This window comes from Dermacentor andersoni, chromosome 1 (genome assembly GCF_023375885.2).
Source record: "Dermacentor andersoni chromosome 1, qqDerAnde1_hic_scaffold, whole genome shotgun sequence".
In the NCBI taxonomy this organism is placed as follows: Eukaryota; Metazoa; Arthropoda; class Arachnida; order Ixodida; family Ixodidae; genus Dermacentor; species Dermacentor andersoni.
The window spans coordinates 322,507,117-322,524,460 of NC_092814.1; the positions used below are offsets into that span (position 1 = coordinate 322,507,117).

Below are 17,344 nucleotides of genomic sequence, written 5' to 3' on the forward strand. Positions count from 1 at the left end.
AAGATCTATTACAGCTTCTCTACTCTTCGAAGAACACTTCTGTAGCCCCTGACATGTTCATGTCGCCGCGTTTTCAACTGACTTACTTTTGCATTAATCAACTAAGGCTTTTAATCAATCGTTCGTGCACCCTGCAATTGAATCATGGTGATAGAGAAAGAGAAAACTTTATTCAAAGTCCTGGCTTGGGTCAAAAGAGATGGGCGGCCGGGATGTTAGCCCGACCGCAGCCTCCCTTCCTCAGCTGGCAGCCGGACCTTTAGTCTTGGCGGTGTCGTCGGATAGCCGGACAAGCCAGATTTCATTCTTCGGGCATTTGCCGAGCAGCATGTGAGAGCTTGGTTACTTATTCCATCATTTTATGTATCAGCTCACCTCACTGGTGCTGAGTGTGAAACATGTTTTACGACTATGGCATCATCACTCCCAAGGATAGCAAGCTGGCTTCAGTGTCCACGACTTGGCACGTGTTCTTCCTTCGTAGCGTAGGACTTGCATAAACACAGAAACATGACAAACGCGTCTCACATGTACAGGAGCAGGAGTACAAGTCCAAGCACAGGCCAAGTAGGCATTCGCGAAGCCTAAGCCATCATCGAAGGACAGTTCTGGGTGAAGCCATGCAATTCTGGTATTTTTGTTTTTTAAGTGAAGCTTTTTAGGTGAACCATCCCGGGCTTTGTTGTTGATTGTGGCTGCTGCTGTGTTACCCAATCTGTGCGTGCTTCACATAGTTTTGCATGCATGCGCAGTGCAGTTTCCATAACGCCACAAGCACAAGGACGAACCGAGAAAAAAGCGAAGTCAACCTTACACCTGTCATTGCACTCTTATACTTCACCCTGTACACATCTGTCCTTACGCAATGCCAACGCGAGTACTGGATAGGCATAATTTTTCTTTCCTTTACTCATCTTTAACCCCGAGAAGGCAGAAGATTGTAGACTGCTTCCGATCAAGATTTGCTACCAGCGAAAAACAAATCTTCAGAGAAGATAACTTTTATGGCCATTGCGGCGTACGCGCGTGTGCGGCGCCAAATACTTTCAAGCTTTAAGTTCCAGCTGTGCGGAACGATTATGCTTAAATTTTCAATATAGTAAATTTAGCGGCAGAACATGAATCTAAATAAAGCACCCTCATTTGAGGCACACACTCTTTTAAAAAAGGAAAACATAATTTTAGTTTACATACTTCAGAGAACGCATGTTTTGTGTAAAAGGTAAGCTCTCAATGGAAAGGCCTATCATTTTACAAGGAGGTGAAATGCCTCATTGAGCCAGTGACAACGAAGTTTACTGGAAGGACAATGTCTTCTAGAGGTGTATATTGGTGTGTTAGCTTAAGATGTATCAACTTGAATATGGAGCATCTTGCTTTACGACCCGATCAAGCTTGTCCTCTGAGCAAACTCTGAAAGCTGTCTCACCAAAGAGGGCATTTACTGAGGCAATTGTTTGGTTCTTACCGCAAAACGACCTAATCGAACAATGCTCGCTAAATGTACCTGTATATTCACTTATTGAGGCTGACCTACAGAATTCCCGCGTGTAGTCGACTTCGATGCTCTATCAGTTTTAGTTGCCGCAAGAAATTTCTTCTCTTTTCCACGATAGGCATGCACGTATTTTCAAATTTTTCTTCCTACGGCAGGTGCGTCTATCAAGCATTAAATTTGTACCGCAAGAGACCGCTGAGAAATGTGGTGCTGTCTGCATGGTTCAGACATCAAGATTTTGCAATTCCGTTCAGGATTGTTCCTCTGATGATATGGAGAGATTATGATTGTCTAGTAGAATAATATGGTGACGTAATCACATGAGAAACGACCATTCATTGCGCAAGACGTTTGCCCTTCACGCAGCAGTGCCTCGTCGATGACGATACAAATTGGCGGCAGGGCCTGTCCTACTAGAAGAAAGAAATTCTGGCAGCCATAACCCATATTACTTTCTGGAGCGAAAACGGTGACCACTGTAAAGGGGTGCCGGCTGGTCACATGTGCAGCAGGAACTACAGGGTGGTTGTTGTATGTGAAATATTTTATTAAATTGGACTAACGTCGCTTGTCGGTTCGTAGCACCTATCGTTTACATTCGGTAAATAATTTTCATTTTAGGGCGGCAAGAAGGGTCTGTGGAGACTGAGCCGCATGACTGCAAGCGGCCTCGGGGCGCTTACGCTTATGTTCCTCGAAGTCAGCTGGGTGGAAAAGATTTTTGGGATGAGGCATTTTGGCAAGAAACCGTCCTGTCGAATTACGTGAAGGCTCTATGTACAACCAAAAACACACTGAAGCGAGCAGGAGCAATCCTGTGCTAACGGAGAGCACTGACGTCACTTATGCGTGCCTTGGATGTCTAAATTCCATCGTCGCTCGAAGAGCTACACGCCCATGGATAAAGCCAATGTTGACTTCACATATCTTCTCTTCACATTTATCAGCCTAATTTGGCCTAAAATATAGGGGAAAAGACTTTCTGATTCACCCACCTAAAAACGTCGTGTTGTTTTTGGCTCATTCTATGTATCCATTACTTGCGCCACGACTGCCAATATCTCCCGGGGAAGCCTTAGCACTTCTCCTGAAAAAAAGAAACTGTAAAAGACACATGTTAGTGCCTACAGTTTTTGGCTGGGCTAGGACATTACTTAAACTTGCTTTTATGATTCGGTGTCAATTCAGCGCGGGTCACTCGGGCGCCTCTTTTAGTGTTCAAATATTAGCACTTTAGCGTCGGCATAGTAGCGCACTCTATCGTCTTTTTTTTTCAGATGGATTTACGATTTCATTCGAGTTGCCCAAATGCCCGCCGTTTTACTGGTTCTTCCATCCTTGGCACACACTGCGCATGCCTGATCATTCAGCAACGTTCTGTCTCAGAAAGACGCTAGTGCTCCGGAGCGTCGTCACCAGGCATGACTGAACAACGAAAAAGTGGATACACGCCTCCCGCGTTTGCCTTCGTCGAAGAAGCAACCCCGCGTACAAGCTGTGAAGGCGGCGAGGGAGCCTCAGGCACTTGCGACGATTACCTTGCGTGAGTATTCCAGCTTATGAAAGTTTCGTTGGATATTATAAGCCGCAGAAACAACCTCTAATACATACTTTAACCGTTACACATTTATTTCCACATGGAAGTGGGCGTTTTCGAGGAAGACGTAGGTTCAGCGTGGCTGCGGCTTTTTATGTACACGATGAAGAGAAGTGCCTCCTGTTTTTCGATCACAGTGTATACACACACACACACACACACACACACACATATATATATATATATATATATATATATGTATATGTATATATATATATGTATATGTATATATGTATATGTATATATTATTACGCCCACTTGGGGTCCGTTCTGTTTGAGTTACGATAGGGGACCAGTCATTTAGAAGTGATTTTACTGTGCTTGCACGCACAACGCATGACATTACTTTAGGAATTGATTCCTTGCGTTTGTGGGGGGCAACTTTGGATTGTGGAAGTGGCCCGATTTCTCTTCGCCGCGACGTGCGAACTTCAATGACAGGTAACACTAGTGATACCGCCGACGTTCTCTGTGTCGCAAGACGTGTGTTAGCCCCTTCAGACGACAATGTTTGTACCTGTCAATACTTCTCGCCCTCGTACAGGTTGTTGTTTTGGTTTAGCCGAGCCCGATTATAACAATGCACTCAAGAAAATGTGATAGTCCCTCGCGCCCTCGTTGTCATCATTGATGTTTGTGCTCGTTTGTGGACAGTGAACGTTTCAACCCAATCCATAAGATTGCCGCTAGGACCTGAAATGGCAAGTTTTGCCGAACAAGCCATTGTCCGCGTTGGACTGGTCGAAATGTAAACTGCCGAAAAGAAATCCCACCCCGATTCCAACCCTGATAATTCTCCTGGCTTTAAGCACATGATTAACAAGTCGCTGTCTTCTAGTGAGCAGTGTCTGCTTGAAGCAGCTCTCGCTCGCTACGCCACAGTGTTTGATTTGCTCAAGGCCAACGAGTGTCCCACACACCACCGGCGTCTCGTATGCAACACCGCTTGCCTACAGGGCAAGCGACGCCAATTCCTCAGAAGCCCTATCGCGTTTCACCTTCAGAGAGAAAAGTCCGCCTTCAGAGAGAACAGTCATTGCCGAGCAGGTCGAAGAAATGTTACAGAAAGGAATGATCCAGGAATCATGTAGCCCTTGGGCTGCTCCTGCGATCCTAGTCAAGAAGAAAGGCAACTCATGGATATTCTGTGCGGACCATCGCCGCCTAAACACTGTCACAACAAAGACGTGTACCCCCTACCACGAATAGATGGCGCCGTCGACTGTCTCCACTCCGCGTCGCACTTCTCTTCTGTTGATTTACGTTCAGGATATTGGCAAATTCCCATGCACCCTTCAGGCAAGGAGAAGACAGCCTTCGTGACACCTGACGGTCTCTTCGAGTTCAACATTATGCCCTTTGGTTTATGCAAAGCTCCAGCGACATTCGAGCGATTTATGAATACCGTGCTCCGCGGACTCAAGAGACATTTGCATGTGCTTTTTAGACGACGTCATTATCTACGGCATGGACATTTCACGAGAATAATCAGCGCCTGTGGGTCATTCTTGACTGTCACCAGCAATCTGGCCTTATTTTAAACTCGAAGAAATGTCATTTCGGTGAGCGTCAAGTCCTCGTACTAGGCTTTCTGGTCGACAAAGACGGCATACGACCAGACCCTGAAAAAATAGCAGTGGTTCGCGACTTCCAACAGCCACACACGGTGAAAGATCTGCGAAGCTTTTTGGGCCTTTGCTCATATTTCGGGCGCTTTATCAAGAATTTCGCACAGCTTCCCTCTCCTCTCACGTCACTCCTTCGCAAAGACACTCCATACTTGTGGAGTGCTGTCTGCGAGGCGGCGTTTCAACAGCTAAAATTTTTGTTGACTTCTGGACCAGTCCTGCGGAATGTTGATGCGGAGGTGTCAACTTAGCTGCATACTGACACCAGCGGTGTGGGTGTTGGCGCTGTGCTTGTTCAGCATTGCGGTGGCCGTGAGCATTTGATTGCCTACGCTAGTCGGGCACTTACAAAAGCAGAGACAAATTACACCATTCCTGAACTCGAGTGTCTAGCACTCGTCTTCGCCATTCAGAAGTTCCGTCCGTATCTACATGGCCGCGCATTCACGAAAGTGACTGACCATCATTCACTTTGTTGGCTTGTTGGGCTGCGTGACCCGTCAGGCCGGTTGGCCCGCTGGGCGTTGCGCCTTCAAGGGTACAGCTTTACCATTAACTACAAGAGCGGACGCTGTCACACGGATGCTGACTGCCTATCCCCTCTCAATTTGCCGCCCACTCAAGCTGAGGATGATGACTTCGATGACTACCTAGTTTCTATCTCTTCCGACTTTCCAGACCTGAGTACCTTCGAGAGCGAGCAACGTTGCGACCCTACCTTGAGGAGACCCCTACGGGCCGCTGCACATCAGCCAGCAGGAACAACACCGTTTACTTTTCGTAATGGTTTGCTCTGCAAGAAAAAATTACTTGGCTGATGGTGCTCCATGGCTTCTAGTTGTGCCCGAAAACCTGCGCCCTGCTGTCCTTCCTTCCATGCATGACGATATCACGTCCGGGAGCTTGGCTTTGTACGCACACTACACCGACTTCGACAGATTTTTCTGGCCCAAGCTCTGGAAAACAACGAAACAGTATGTCGCCAGCTGTGCTGTTTGCCAGCGCCACAAGCAAACGACGAGAGCTCCACCAGGCTATTTGTAACCAGTTACGTCACCGACGTTACTCTTTGAAAAAGTCGGCATCGACTTGCTTGGCCCGCTCTCAAAGACGTCATCTGGCTACCGCTGGATTAGAGTTTGCGCAGATTACCTTACCTACTACACGAAAACGGCGGCACTTCCATCTGCCACTGCAACTGATGACTCTTCATTTTTGTTGCATCACGTCATACTCCGTCACGGCGCTTCCCGGGTTGTCATCAGTGACTGTGGAAGGCAATTCAAGGCCGACGTCGTTGAAGAACTTTTACGGCTTTGAGGTTCTGCATATCGTCATTCCACTCCTTACCACCCGCAAACAAATGGCCTCACGGAGCGGTCGAATTGAACCCTTACCAACATGTTATCAATGTATGTCGCTGCTAACCACAAGAACTGTGACGCCGTCTTACCTTTTGTAAGGTACGCGTACAATAGTGCCAAGCACGAAGTTATTGGATATGCGCCGTTCTTTTTGCTGTACGCAAGCGCTCCCCAGAGCTTTCTGGACACTATGCTACCGTTATCGTGCCAAGAAGATCCTTCCATCGCCGAAACTCTGTCGTGCTGAGGAAGCACGTCGACTGGCGAATCGTAGGACGTTGTCCTCACAAGGCAACATCAAGATTCGCTATGATGCGCGGCATATCCCCGTCAGCTTTACTGCCGGTGGTTATGTTTGCTTGTGGACGCCCGTTCACAAAAAGGGATTGTACCGCAAGTTTCTTAGCCACTTACACCACACCATTCCTTATACTCAGCCGCTTGAGTGATGTGAACTATATCGTCGCCAAAGTGACTGCAAGTAATCGGCATTCATGTGCGACGTAAGATGTTCACGTTGCCAGACTCAAGCAGTACCATCACCCTCTAAATAAACATCTAGCGTAACAATATATATGTATATATATATATATATATATATATATATATATATATATATATAAATTTAGCTTGCGTTTGATCACGGCATCGCACACTTGTAGCAGTAGCCCATTGGCTGGGATGTTGAGCTGCTTAGCTCGGCATCACGGGTAATATTCCAGACGCAGTGCCATTTCACCAGTGAATGTGAAACGCAAGAAGGCTCCGTAACTTGGATTTACGTGCGCATTACCGAAGCCCAGCTGATGAAATTAAATTCCGTGATCCGTCCGAGTGTTCGTCACTGCGAGATCAGGCTTTTGAAACGTGAAACACAAGGATATAAGTAAATAAAACACTACGTCAACCTTCCATTGGCGGTCGAGTGAGCACACTCCACGCAAGAGATGCGTGACCAAGTGAGAACACTACTGAACTTTTTGCTGTTACTTGTTTTTCAGGAAATATAAAAGGTGTGCTTGAAGAAAACCGTCATATATCTTTGGAGTGAACGCTGTGTACAATTTTTACGGCATGTTAGGGTAAAACGGAAAGCACTACCGGGACGCTGCGACAACCACGCCATTTTGGCGCGACTGCGAACGGCCGCTTCGGCACAGCGTGCGAACCTAATCCTGAAATGGCGAGAACAGTTGCCGACTGCAAATCTTAAGATGCGTGGTCGCACGCTGGCACAGCTGTTGCGGACGTGGCTGGGTGACTGATTCGGCCGACTGGCACGGCCCTTGTACGAGAGTTAATATAATGAAGCCAAACCTAACATAACCTTGCGTTACCCGAAGCATAATTTTAAGCTCTCGTCCACCAGTTCCGCACGCTACTCATGGTGCGGCCATGCTGTCACAATGTGTATGACTAGCGCTTTCCAGTTGACTCGCATGACGTCGTAGAGCTATACGCACGTAGTCTAAAATGGGCGCCTTCGAGGGGATGGCACTACATAATTATATCGTAATATTGCAACTTAGCATCTTTCTAACTTGGTTCTAGCATCATTCGCTGTTTTCTTATATTTCATGCGCCATGTCATGATTCAAGAAATTACGCAATTTAGGAGTGCGCCGTTCACATATGCCAGTCAGCAAGTTATACTTTTGATAAAATAATGCATTACAGGTTTTGCCTTAATTAACAAAGAAGCACTACCCTTGTTCCAAATTCTGTTTGACAAAAACAATCTTCAGGTATATTCTGCCGTAACTAGGAGCACCGAGCCACAGCCAATATTTGTCTCATTCCAGGTATATTGACGAGTACATCGATGAAGCGTTGAAGGCGTTGAACCGCCAGACCGATGCCACTGACGTCAATGGTACGTACGGCATCGCCTTTAACCATCGATACCACTCGCGGACATGCTTAATAAAGCCTGAGGAGGCAGCATTTCGATCGATCATGACGGCGGTGCAATTATTGTTCATACCGACACCATACTAGCGTCACCATGTCGGTTGTTGCTTCTGCAGTCATCGTGATATTCATGCAGATGAATAGAGTGCTAACAGAGACAACACTGCGCATATTCCACATACTTCAAGTTTCGAATGAATTCATTTTCAGCGCGATGAATTCATTCGTAAAGGCAAAGAACGCGTCTCGATATGTCTTCCACGTCGTGTTGAAATGCGGTCAGAGTAACGAGCTTACCAATGCGTAGCAAGCCAATCGCACGTTTTATTCTTCACGCTAAATGCTTGCTAGAGGATCTTGTCATTGCAGGGCCTCTTACTGGGCGCCATTGCAAATTTAAATTATACGCTGGAAATTGCCAATGCGCCGACAAGGGAGTGTTTCAGTAATACAATTCATAAAGTGCATTCGTTATAGGAAAGGGTAGTTGACATCGAGCTGTCGTGCTACTGTGCCGTCAGCAGGCTAGTGTTACTGCTTCTAGACAGTCTCCCTCTCTGCCTCGAATGGCGTCCTCAAGCGGCGTTGCTTCCTTGCCTTCTCCGCAAAGGGCCTCCCTCCTGTTAAAGTGACGAGCCCCTGCTCTATTATTTATTCCGATACGGTTTTGCCGTACGGCACATCGGTTTGTGGGAATTCCGTCATTGGATGATGAACCAAATTCCCATGCAGTAGTCGTTGTCGTTGCAAGCAGTTCGCATTGCTCAGATACACTTGTTAGCGGGATCTTGACCGGCTCTCTCAAAGCGTGGCTCCTTCCAGATGAAAAAGAAATTATGGGGTTTTACGTGCCAAAACGACTTTCTGATTACGAGGCACGCCGTAGTGGAGGACTCCGGAAATTTTGACCACCTGGGGTTCTTTAACGTGAAACTAAATCGAAGTACACGAGTGTTTTCGCATTTCGCCCCCATCGGAATGCGGCCTCCGTAGCCGGGATTTGATCCCGCGACCTCGTGCTCAGCACCTTCCAGATGAAGGGCATGTGGCCTACTGTTGAAAATTGCAAATGTTTCCTGCCACGCTGCCGCTTATACGTTTCACACGTGATAGCCACCACCTAATTTACGAGCCGTAGTTTTGGATTTACAACAGCCAAAGCTGGTGAAAACCTTTAAGACAGCTCTCTACGTTACGAAAAACCGGCCACACCTTATTAGTATTCTGGAAAACACGTGGTCATTATGTTAACCGGAGTGTGGCGAGATTGCGGCTGTTACTTTATCTAACGATACTGCCCTGTCAACATGTAATTCTGCAAGTCTTTCCCTTCTTATCAGATTCCCGCAACACGACCCTCACATATGTGCATTGGGTGGCCTATTTTAATCAGTAAAATCAGGCGTGCAGTGGATCACAGTCATTTTTGTTTATAATTGGTTGGTAAACATGCACTGCTAACTGTAAATGCATTCTTAGAAACTACAGCGACAGACGTAGGTAAATATATCCATAGGATAGCCAGGCTCTTGAAGAATAGTTCACTGTCGGTTTAAGCTTGCATTTATCTCATCATGACATTATTTTCCTGGCTATTCAAGCTTGAATGGAGTTTTTACGCTTGTTCTGTCACCTTTTACTTCGTCCAGGACCCGATGAGGCTGTCTTCTGCTAACAATGAATAGGTGATATGCAGAACCTGTAGGTGCACTTCTGCCCACAACCCGTTGACATATATAAGTTAGTGGATATCGCGGTACAATAGTAATGAGTGTCAGCATGAGGGTTGGTGACATCATTCGGCAGCCATCCTTCCGCTGCACCACCCATGCTTTCGAAACAATTTTGTTTTTAATAGGAAGCTTCGGCTCGGGGGACATTTCAGATTTTCATGCTCAACATGTAAAATGCCAAAATGCTTTGATTAACAGCTCTTAGACTGACATGAACGATGTTCGTTGCATTTGAGAATGTTCTAGTAACTGCAGTAGTGTGCGAAAATTACCGGAAATTGGCAAGTTCCCCGAAATTGAAACACAACCTACGCAGTTTAGTAACTCTAATCCGAAAACAAGTATAGCAGTCCTGTGAACCGCAAGATATAGAATATCTAAAGCAGCCGAGTTTGATGGATGAATTTACAACTTACAGAAATGACAAATGTTTCCGGGCATTTTTCAAAAGTCCTAGCTATAACATTGTGGTAAAGTTCAGACCGCTGCGTATCATTTTTCTCGATTAACGGGTACTAGTCAATGTTCATTCCAGAATTATATCGTTTTTATTGCTCAATTACACAGTTGCAAGCTTGATATTCTTTTTTTACAAATTTTGGCACATTCAATACTTTTTATAAAGACACTCACCATCTCAGCAATAGGTTAGTTTATGGCAGTTACAAGATTTCAACATTTCTTTTCGCATTCGATAGCCTGCATCAAATCTGGTGCAAGCGTGACCGAGAAAAATATCCCTGCTCCGACGTATTTAGACAGAAGCCTCCGCGCTGAAGTTTCCTTTTGCGCGTTGTTAACTAAGCAGCTTTGCAATAATGAAAACGCGTCCTTCTTGGTAAAAGCAAGTTTGACGTGTGCCAAAGCCTGTTTATTGAATTTAACAGACGTTTCTTTGCGACCTTAATGAAGCATGGAACACATCGCTTGCTTGAAATTGGAAAGATAGGTTTGACCTTTGTAGCGCACTAAAAGAACACGACCTGTCGTCTTTCGCTTAGCAAATGGTCGTGTTCCAATCTGCTGTATTGTTTGCAGCGTATTTATTTTTAGAACAATCAACATTCCATGAATTTTAACGTGACGGTCTCTTACGTCAATGTGAATCTTTTGCATGCAATGAGCTCCGAATTCCAGAATTCCGGAAAGAAAAAGCGCACTGCACACGCCAACATAGCAGCCAGCCTTCCTTATCCCTAAAGCCTTACTAAACCGTTTTGCATGCCACCATTTATTTTTCATGCTCTTTGAATGACCTGTTCGCAGCGACGAGTAAACCTCTGCTGTTTATTTTGTTCGGTGCAGATGCCACTGACAGCGGAAGCACGAACTACGCACCTTTGGTGTCCTCCGCTAGTGCCGATCACGCCTGGCCCAGAACGAGCCACGCTGGCATCGAGCAACAAACCTCCACTATGAGAGACACCCCGAGGTGAGCAAACATATCGAAATAATTCTTGACATAAAGCAACGCAGCCATTGGGCAAACTGCGACGGCGACCGGGCCTCTCACTTCCGATTTTATGCCACATAGAAAATAGCGAAATAGATTACTCTAAAAGCAAAAGAAAATGTCTACTTCAAGGACGCGTGAAGAGGTTTCAAAGACGCGTGAAGACATTTCAAAGACGCGTGAAGACATTTCAAAGACGCGTGAAGACATTTCAAAGACGCGTGAAGACATTTCAAAGACGCGTGAAGACATTTCAAAGACGCGTGAAGACATTTCAAAGACGCGTGAAGACATTTCAAAGACGCGTGAAGACATTTCAAAGACGCGTGAAGACATTTCAAAGACGCGTGAAGACATTTCAAAGACGCGTGAAGACATTTCAAAGGCGCGTGAAGACATTTCAAAGGCGCGTGAAGACATTTCAAAGGCGCGTGAAGACATTTCAAAGGCGCGTGAAGACATTTCAAAGGCGCGTGAAGACATTTCAAGGGCGCAAGAAGACGCGTCTCATTTCTCTATACAATAGGGTAGGCTGATGTGATGTATAAAGGGACAGTGCCGCAGCAACCTTCACCTCGAAGAATGTGGCCAATGTTGGGCAACAAGCCCCTTCGGCAGTTCAGCCAAGCGTTGCTCCGCCATCCAAGAAAACCTCATCAACTTCTAGGTTTGTGGCATTTCAAGATACTGTCCCTCAAGGCGAGGCGTTGCCAAACCAACACTTCCAAGAATGGTGTTGAACACGATTACTAGTCGAACGGCACCACCGTTTCCCTTCGAGCCGTATAATCCACAGTGACCCTGCGTCATATGCAACCAAAAGGACTCTGTAAACTATGTTAGCTGTCTTATATTAGACAGGCAGCACAAATGTATTGTGCAATATGTACACATTAATATTGCAGAGGAATGTAAGGAGACTTCTACACAATTTATATGATGTCAAACAGCCCATTTAGAAACTAAGTGCAAAAGTGCTGCGAAGCGCTGCGGTTGCGTAGTGGCTATGGTGTTCGGCTGCTAAGCACAAGATCACGGGAATTAATTCTTACCACGGCAGCTGCATTTTGATGGGGGCAAAATGAGAAAGCACTCGTGTGCTCAGATTTAGGTGCACGTTAAGGAGCCCCTGGTAGACCAAATTATTCCCGAGTTCCCCACTACGGCGTGCCTCATAATCAAATCGTGGCTTTGGCACGTAAAACCCCATAATTTATCAATTCTTAAAAGCTATGTGTGTTCAGGAAACACACGTAATATCTACACACACACTTTCCTAGGGAATGTGATTTTTAAGAGACCGCGACGATGGTCTCACCTCGTCAGGTGGTGTGGCTATAATAGTAAAAAAATTCCCTGCCATCAATTACAACTCAGAACGGCCTTTGAAGCTTTTACTGTCCAAACCCTGCTGCTCGACAGGCTGGTCAAAATCACCTCCATTTGCATACCTCCCAACCACCAAATTCGCGAAACAGTTTCAGAGCCTTATGGATGAACTTCCGGAAACCCACATAGTATTTCGAGATGAAAATGCACATAGCCCCCTTTGGGGAGATTCTCGCTGTAGTTTTGTCTCTTATTGTCGTTGTCTCTTATTGTCTCTTATTGTCGTTTGGTCGTTATTGATAACGAGCCGAAATTCTTCAGCTTGAGATAAAGCCCTCTCCTCGAAAGACATCAGCATAGCAACATATACACTCATGCCCTACCTAGAGTTGAATGTCCTAAATAACTCGTGAGAAGTCTGCTCCGGCAACGGATCAGACAACGTACGCAATAATAAAACACATTCACGCTGATATGCATATTTCTCTCGCCAGTTTTGAACACCATGTGGGCAACAATATAAATTTCCATAGCACGGAAAGAGGCTATTTATCTCCATGTTGAAACAGGGCTAGGATACATCTTCTATGGCAAGTTAGTGGCCTAGGCGTCATGAAGCTGCTCGTTCAATCTATTCCAAAATATGATCAATTGTGGGCTATTACTTTCTTGAATGGGACAGACTACTTGACGTTTATGAATGATGCTTTAAAGACAGCCGATCCACAACTGACCACCTCGTGCGGATTGTCTTACATACGTAAACCTTTTGCTTAAAAACAGTTATTTCTGTCATTGTATTTTGATATCAAAAACGCTTGACTTACGGAAGTTTGCGACATCTCTCGGAAATGGGCATTCGGGGCAACATGCTTAATGTAGTAGAAAGTTGTTTATCGAACCTAACGTACCATATTAGTGCTGGCGATATTCCGTCCAGGTCATTCATCGAGAATACTGGGTTACCAGGGTGTGGACGACTTAGTTGTATCATTGTTGTTGTGAAAAATGAATTTAGCAAGTTCATTGATTCCACAACTTATGATTTAATCCATTGACGTTGATGACTTGCCGATTGGATTTAACTCGTGTGACCTTGCATTCTACGAAAGACAAGTTGAAATTGGCTTGGCCAAAGCGTCAACATCAGCACAGAATTGATTTAAGCCACATTTCTTGAGAAGCCTCTCCTTGCTTTTTTTCAAGAAATAGAGGCGTCGTTCGGGTCTCCCATATTTAGGTGCATGAGCAAAACTTACCTGTGAATAGAGAGCACTAAATTTTAAGGCAGCATTTTAGGCACGAAGTTAACCTTTATTCTAGGCCTGAGAAAGAGATAGGGTAAATGATAGGCATTGAGGTTACCCAGCAATGAGCCCGGTGGGCTACCCTGCACTTGTGGAGGGGAAAAAGGGAGGGGGCAAGATTAAGAGAAGAGAACATCTACTGTGGATACCGCCTACGCAGCAAGAGTTCTGTGCTCTATATCACAGTTAGACACTCAGTCCTTAAGTACCTTGAAATGAAATGCAAAAGAAAAAACAATGAACATTCTTAAAATTCTGTCGCAAACAACGTGGAGTGTAGTGACACGAACTTCCTAAAGCGTTTACAAATGCCTAACGGGAACTCGCCCTGATTACGGGGCCAAAAAGTATCAATCGGCTACTTATAGTGCCTCGATGATGCGGATCGTTTTCATCACCAAGGCCTCCGGCTGACCCGTTGTAAGGGCTCTGAGTTAGACCGAAACACTGCAACCAGCTCGATTACCAAACAGAACTTTGGTTTCTCGGAACATGCTTATAATAAAAGATAATTTCAACTTTTTGTCACAGCTGTAAGTATCTCATACCAATACTTTTTTTAATTTGCAGCTGTTCTGACGACGCCTGGCGTTGCCAGCGGAACGCGCAGCACAGGCCGATAGCCGACCAGACGTACAACCTCAACGGTACGTAGGCGATGGTCATTCACATTTACAACAAATTTAGGGGAGATGCCCTACGTCCACCGTTGCAGTGGTGCATTTATTGCACATGAAGACGCGCTTCACTAAAGCCGCCAAGTCGGTTTCCGCAGGAGGCGCCTTATCACTCTCCTTAGTAATAAATTTGTGCAGATGCGTGCAAATTCATACAGAACCTATGTTTGAATACATTTAATCTCACATGAGTGAAGTGCAAAGGCACTTCCCAGGAGATCGGGGCAGAAGCCCAGCCTGTACATTTTACGCAGTCATCAATGCAGTAGCAATTAAAATGGGCGCTTCACCATTGATCTCAATTTTTATTTGTCAAACAGAATCTGTTCGTCGTGCTGGCACCATAATTTTTCTCTTAAACCCGTTCAACTTTGTTGACAGATATTGCTTAGATACCAACCGTGGTTGCTTGTGGCTTTGCCACTGCGCGACTAAGCGCAGCGTCAATGGGTAAAGTGGTGGTAGCGGCGGCTGCATTTCTATCGCAGCAAAATACAAAAAGACATGTGTACAGTACATTGGGCGCACGTTGACGAGCTCCAAGTGACCAGATTATTCCTAAGATTTCGGCCCATAATATCCCAGAATCGCAGTTTAATGATGTGACACGAATGCAGAGCAAGGTCTGCACTTAGGGCTGTGTTTCAGATGGATATACCGGAGGAGCAGAACGGTACTACAAGGAAGAATCGCTCAAGAGTAGCATGCTACAAGCAACCGACGTATCCTGCTACGGCTGACTGCGGAAATTACGGCATATGATTTGGGGCTACCCAAGAAAATTTATATTGAAGCTCTAGCTTCTAACTAGCCGTGGAACAACAGCATACACAACTTTGAACTTTAATGAAAATGTCGCGAAATGCGATTCAAAATTGGGGGCAAGTTACTTAAGCTCTGAGACCATGAATCTAACCAAACTAACCCAACTATAGGCTTCTGAAACTTTAACAACCTCTAACCCTCTGCCCATATTAACAAGAACAGTACTCAGCGGCCTTTTATAAGTGTACCACCACCTCGAAATTGCAGCGCTTTGGTATCAAGAAAGTCCACGACATGAAGACATTAGCACTGCTTGCTTACTTCAAGCATTTTTCGTTCTCCCAGTACCTGCGCAACCTCCTTCCCTGATCTGAGTGATACTAGTGGCGATTTTAACGGTGCCACTCATACAAGTACAAACCTTCGAAAATGAATTTGACTTAAGTATTCCCGTATGCAACAATGCTATAGTTCATTAAAATTCAGAGATGCTAAAACTGAAATCTTTAGTACCGGAGGTTGGCAAGCCGCGGTTATTTAAATTTTCTTTATGGTATGCGAAGACGCGATTAGCGTTCTTACTATTCTCCCCTCCCTTTCACATTGTAAATGAACGTGTATTCAGTTTTGCGGTCTGTCCCTACATTAGCTTAATGCTAACTGCCCTATCATCGTTGGTCGTCATGAGGAAGATTCCACCGTAATTATTACTACTAAATATCGTGCTTTCCTTTTTTTTTAATTTCACACAATTTCTGGGAAGTTCAGAAAGATGTGTCCCTAGTTACAACACTTGCATACCTAACTATACTCTCCCCACTTTTAACGTACATTTATGCTCTCTGTTGCACAGTTAGGTGTCATTGCCTCGCAAATTATCACTTCTTCGTTGCTTTCCAAGATAATAGGACTGCAACACGGCTTTACATATGCGCAATGAATAATCTTTTAAATGCAAAGCATTTTTTGTCAAACTTTGCTACTCTGACAGTGTGTGTGTGTGTGTCTGGCTGTCTGGCTGTCTGGCTGTCTGGCTGTCTGGCTGTCTGGCTGTCTGGCTGTCTGGCTGTCTGTCTGTCTGTCTGTCTGTCTGTCTGTCTGTCTTTCTGTCTGTCTGTCTGTCTGTCTCTCTGTCTGTCTGTCTGTCTGTCAAACGCCTTGAAGGTCTCATGGTCGTTTCGTTAACTAAAAATAAGCTAGCATGAAAGACTGTATGACGAACATAAGTAATCGGTCGTGACATGAATATCATGGCATGCGTCTAGCGTAAGTGATCACACAGCCGCTTAGGTCTTAGTGCTCTCATCTTCGTTTCGTTAACTTGGTAGGCACAAAAATTGGCATATGTCTAGAACGTATCAGCAACATCAATGATAGGGCATAATTTGGATATCATGACACGAATGTCATGTACGTCATGAAACAGCCGCCTACGTCTTGGTATGTACCAAAATTGGTATAGTTTAAGAGTGTATGACGAACATAAAAACTCGCTGCCCTTCCAATCTGTGAAGGATGACCAAGGAGGCTGTGTATGTGGGCCCCTTAATGGCGAACTGCACCGCTACAGCGGGTTGACCCGGCATTGCACTATCTTCGGGATTGGCCCAGGCATGGAGAGTCCTTAACGCCTGCCTAACCTCCGCTGCGGGTATTCGGGATTTTGTGTTTCCATGCGGACACGATCCTGGGGGAACTACCGCTAAACAGCTCTCCTGTAATTGAATGGTCATGTCATGAGTGAAATTCATGACATGTGTCTCATATAGGTCATCAAACATCCGCCTACATCTTTATCATCATCATCAGCCTGGTTACGCCCACTGCAGGGCAAAGGCCTCTCCCATACTTCTCCAACAACCCCGATCATGTACTAATTGTGGCCATGTCGTCCCTGCAAACTTCTTAATCTCATCCGCCCACCTAACTTTCTGCCCCCCCCCCCCCTACTACGCTTCCCTTCCCTTGGAATCCAGTCCGTAACCCGTAATGATTACCGGTTATCTTCACTCCTCATTACATGTACTGCCCATGCCCATTTCTTTTTCTTGATTTCAACTAAGATGTGATTAACTCGCGTTT

General features: G+C 45.4%; 1 long non-coding RNA gene across 1 annotated transcript; it reads left to right on the forward strand.

The window, feature by feature from the left end:
- Positions 1-2,844: 2,844 nt before the first annotated feature.
- Positions 2,845-11,179, forward strand: LOC129381209 (uncharacterized). The gene is made up of 3 exons (XR_011892299.1): positions 2,845-3,041; positions 7,890-7,960; positions 11,037-11,179. It is a non-coding gene; the product is annotated as an uncharacterized lncRNA (long non-coding RNA).
- The last annotated feature ends 6,165 nt before the right edge of the window (positions 11,180-17,344 follow it).